The 5,000-nt window shown below is 52.2% G+C and overlaps 1 non-coding gene across 1 annotated transcript in view; it reads right to left on the bottom strand.

Annotated features, from left to right (window-relative positions):
• LOC124563837 overlaps positions 1-860 on the bottom strand; it is a 1,910-nt gene extending 1,050 nt beyond the window's left edge. Inside the window, exon 1 of the ribosomal RNA XR_006970367.1 lies at positions 1-860. This exon is cut by the window's left edge and continues 1,050 nt beyond it. This is a non-coding gene — a ribosomal RNA (small subunit ribosomal RNA).
• Positions 861-5,000: the final 4,140 nt, after the last annotated feature.

Here is a 5,000-nt window from a genome sequence, read left to right as displayed (position 1 = left end):
CTCTAATTTGTTCAAAGTAAACGTGCCGGCCCACCGAGACACTCACTCAAGAGCACCCTGGTAGGATTGCAACGGGGTCCGCCTCGGGACGCACGAGCACGCACGAGGCGCGTCGCACGCCTTCAGCTCGCCCCACCGGCAGGACGTCCCACGATACATGCCAGTTAAACACCGACGGGCGGTGAACCAACAGCGTGGGACACAAATCCAACTACGAGCTTTTTAACCGCAACAACTTTAATATACGCTATTGGAGCTGGAATTACCGCGGCTGCTGGCACCAGACTTGCCCTCCAATAGATACTCGTTAAAGGATTTAAAGTGTACTCATTCCGATTACGGGGCCTCGGATGAGTCCCGTATCGTTATTTTTCGTCACTACCTCCCCGTGCCGGGAGTGGGTAATTTGCGCGCCTGCTGCCTTCCTTGGATGTGGTAGCCGTTTCTCAGGCTCCCTCTCCGGAATCGAACCCTGATTCCCCGTTACCCGTTACAACCATGGTAGGCGCAGAACCTACCATCGACAGTTGATAAGGCAGACATTTGAAAGATGCGTCGCCGGTACGAGGACCGTGCGATCAGCCCAAAGTTATTCAGAGTCACCAAGGCAAACGGACCGGACGAGCCGACCGATTGGTTTTGATCTAATAAAAGCGTCCCTTCCATCTCTGGTCGGGACTCTGTTTGCATGTATTAGCTCTAGAATTACCACAGTTATCCAAGTAACGTGGGTACGATCTAAGGAACCATAACTGATTTAATGAGCCATTCGCGGTTTCACCTTAATGCGGCTTGTACTGAGACATGCATGGCTTAATCTTTGAGACAAGCATATGACTACTGGCAGGATCAACCAGGGAGCTGCGTCAACTAGAGCTGAGCAGCCGGCCGCCCGGGAGTGTGTCCCGGGGGCCCGCGCGAACACGCAAGCGTCCGCTCAATTATTCTGCAAACAGGAGGAGGCTGAGCTCCCCTGCACGATACACCTCGAAACCCTCTCAGGTCCCGGCGGCGCGCAGCGCCGTCCTAAGTACTTGGTCGGGTTCGAGAGAGGCGCAATCGCCCGGAGTTTGGCGAGTAGACGCTTTAGGTGCGACCACCCGTGCTCCCAACTGAGCTTGCCGCTGCCGACAGAGGCCCGGGAGCGTGCTGTCGTGGCATTGCCGGCGGGAGACAACACGCGCCACCTACGGTGGCCGGCAGCTCCAACGCCAGCGCCACAGAAGGACAAAAGCCCCACTTGGGTGCCGAAGCGAACTCTCCCAGCACAGCGCACGCGCCAACACGTCCGCACAGCTGCGATACAAACCACCTGCGAGAACCGCAGAGGCGACCGAGCAGCAGACGGCGTCGCGGCGCCGAGCGCCGGGCGGCGGCGCATCCTCAGCGCACACAGTCCTCAATCGGACCAGCACACTGCAGATGTCCACCGCGCTTCGCACCGGGCCCGCGAGGACCTACTTTGGCCGCACGGCGCCGCGTGCAGGGTGCGCCGGCGCGCAGCTGCGCCGCCTGCCGCCTCCGTCGGCCGGCGCGCCTGCCACTGGCCGCCCCCACCAGCCGGCTGTAGCGCGTGCGCCCACGCACCGCGCGGCCAGCACGCCGGGAGGCCCCCCCTCACCGGCCGGGGACGGTCCCACCCAGCCACCGCCGCGTATCGCTTCACACCCACATGCCATTCACGTTCGTGGGCATGGTGGGTATCGCTGAAACAACCGGTTGGTAGCTCAACCGATCGTCGCCATCACTGATTCACCTCTAGCGAGAACAACCGCACCACAACGGTTTACCAGTTGTTCATTTGCGTAACGTCACCAGCAAACGTAGACGTCCATCGCCATTTGCAAATTCAACGATTGTTGCATGCCTGTGTCAGGTGTCACGACACACTATGTCTGCCCACATACACGCAACAACATGTGCACGCTTCGCGAACACGTGGAAGGTGGCCCCCGTACGTATGCGATGTCCATTGCGCGAACGACTGTCAACCGGCCTCTGTCGCATGTCGCAGATGTGGAACGCAGTGCACCATGCTGTCACGGTGTGTGAGAAGAGACGACTACGTCTGACAACACGCGCCACTACATCAACAGACGGCTCATGCTGATCGCCATCCAGGGCATACCACACTGCAATCCGGCTCTTATAGGGAGACGACACATAGCTGAGTGCACAACAGTTGGACCGCATGGTTCGCCGTTGTTGGCGCAGTCGTTGTACGGTCACATGTACCACGATGTATCATTCAGTACATGAGGACCAATGTGCAGTACAGTGTGTGATTTGGACGTACAACATCAGCGGACAGTTGACACAGGCCGTACCACAGCGTAGGCTAAGTGCTTCGCCATGCGAATGCCAATGAACAACTGCGAAGGGCATTGAGCATGTACGTCCTGCTGCCATCCACATTACAGTGTATCGCTGCAAGGTGTTTAACATGAAGCGATACACTGGGGACCAGGCAGTGCGAGTAGCAAACTATATTGCGGGGGTTGCAGTTAGGCAACACTACACTAATTTAACGCGTCGTATGACAATTACAGAGCGGGTTAAGGCCCAACGTGTGTTGGGTTAAGGCCCAACGTGTGTTGGGTTAAGGCCCAACGTGTGTTGGGTTAAGGCCCAACGTGTGTTGGGTTAAGGCCCAACGTGTGTTGGGTTAAGGCCCAACGTGTGTTGGGTTAAGGCCCAACGTGTGTTGGGTTAAGGCCCAACGTGTGTTGGGTTAAGGCCCAACGTGTGTTGGGTTAAGGCCCAACGTGTGTTGGGTTAAGGCCCAACGTGTGTTGGGTTAAGGCCCAACGTGTGTTGGGTTAAGGCCCAACGTGTGTTGGGTTAAGGCCCAACGTGTGTTGGGTTAAGGCCCAACGTGGGTTGGGTTAAGGCGCAACGTGGGTTGGGTTAAGGCGCAACGTGGGTTGGGTTAAGGCGCAACGTGGGTTGGGTTAAGGCGCAACGTGGGTTAGGTTAAGGCGCAACGTGGGTTAGGTTAAGGCGCAATATAGGTTAGGTTAAGGCGCAATATAGGTTAGGTTAAGGCGCAATATAGGTTAGGTTAAGGCGCAATATAGGTTAGGTTAAGGCGCAATATAGGTTAGGTTAAGGCGCAATATAGGTTAGGTTAAGGCGCAACGTAGGTTAGGTTAAGGCGCAACATAGGTTAGGTTAAGGCGCAACATAGGTTAGGTTAAGGCGCAACATGGGTTAGGTTAAGGCGCAATATAGGTTAGGTTAAGGCACAATATGGGTTAGGTTAAGGCACAATATGGGTTAGGTTAAGGCACAATATGGGTTAGGTTAAGGCACAATATGGGTTAGGTTAAGGCACAATATGGGTTAGGTTAAGGCACAATATGGGTTAGGTTAAGGCACAATATGGGTTAGGTTAAGGCACAATATGGGTTAGGTTAAGGCACAATATGGGTTAGGTTAAGGCACAATATGGGTTAGGTTAAGGCACAATATGGGTTAGGTTAAGGCACAATATGGGTTAGGTTAAGGCACAATATGGGTTAGGTTAAGGCACAATATGGGTTAGGTTAAGGCACAATATGGGTTAGGTTAAGGCACAATATGGGTTAGGTTAAGGCACAATATGGGTTAGGTTAAGGCACAATATGGGTTAGGTTAAGGCACAATATGGGTTAGGTTAAGGCACAATATGGGTTAGGTTAAGGCACAATATGGGTTAGGTTAAGGCACAATATGGGTTAGGTTAAGGCACAATATGGGTTAGGTTAAGGCACAATGTGGGTTAGGTTAAGGCACAATGTGGGTTAGGTTAAGGCACAACGTGGGTTAGGTTAAGGCACAACGTGGGTTAGGTTAAGGCACAACGTGGGTTAGGTTAAGGCACAACGTGGGTTAGGTTAAGGCACAACGTGGGTTAGGTTAAGGCACAACGTGGGTTAGGTTAAGGCACAACGTGGGTTAGGTTAAGGCACAACGTGGGTTAGGTTAAGGCACAACGTGGGTTAGGTTAAGGCACAATACGGGTTAGGTTAAGGCACAATACGGGTTAGGTTAAGGCACAATACGGGTTAGGTTAAGGCACAATACGGGTTAGGTTAAGGCACAATACGGGTTAGGTTAAGGCACAATACGGGTTAGGTTAAGGCACAATACGGGTTAGGTTAAGGCACAATACGGGTTAGGTTAAGGCACAATACGGGTTAGGTTAAGGCACAATACGGGTTAGGTTAAGGCACAATACGGGTTAGGTTAAGGCACAATACGGGTTAGGTTAAGGCACAATACGGGTTAGGTTAAGGCACAATACGGGTTAGGTTAAGGTACAATACGGGTTAGGTTAAGGCACAATACGGGTTAGGTTAAGGCACAATACGGGTTAGGTTAAGGCACAATATGGGTTAGGTTAAGGCACAATATGGGTTAGGTTAAGGCACAATATGGGTTAGGTTAAGGCACAATATGGGTTAGGTTAAGGCACAATATGGGTTAGGTTAAGGCACAATATGGGTTAGGTTAAGGCACAATATGGGTTAGGTTAAGGCACAATATGGGTTAGGTTAAGGCACAATATGGGTTAGGTTAAGGCACAATATGGGTTAGGTTAAGGCACAATATGGGTTAGGTTAAGGCACAATATGGGTTAGGTTAAGGCACAATATGGGTTAGGTTAAGGCACAATATGGGTTAGGTTAAGGCACAATATGGGTTAGGTTAAGGCACAACGTGGGTTAGGTTAAGGCACAACGTGGGTTAGGTTAAGGCACAACGTGGGTTAGGTTAAGGCACAACGTGGGTTAGGTTAAGGCACAACGTGGGTTAGGTTAAGGCACAACGTGGGTTAGGTTAAGGCACAACGTGGGTTAGGTTAAGGCACAATACGGGTTAGGTTAAGGCACAATACGGGTTAGGTTAAGGCACAATACGGGTTAGGTTAAGGCACAATACGGGTTAGGTTAAGGCACAATACGGGTTAGGTTAAGGCACAATACGGGTTAGGTTAAGGCACAATACGGGTTAGGTTA

The sequence above is a fragment of the Schistocerca americana genome, unplaced genomic scaffold (genome assembly GCF_021461395.2).
Source record: "Schistocerca americana isolate TAMUIC-IGC-003095 unplaced genomic scaffold, iqSchAmer2.1 HiC_scaffold_124, whole genome shotgun sequence".
NCBI lineage: Eukaryota > Metazoa > Arthropoda > Insecta > Orthoptera > Acrididae > Schistocerca > Schistocerca americana.
Note: the sequence above shows the minus strand (reverse complement) of the source record. Positions and strands in the feature narration are given on the sequence as shown.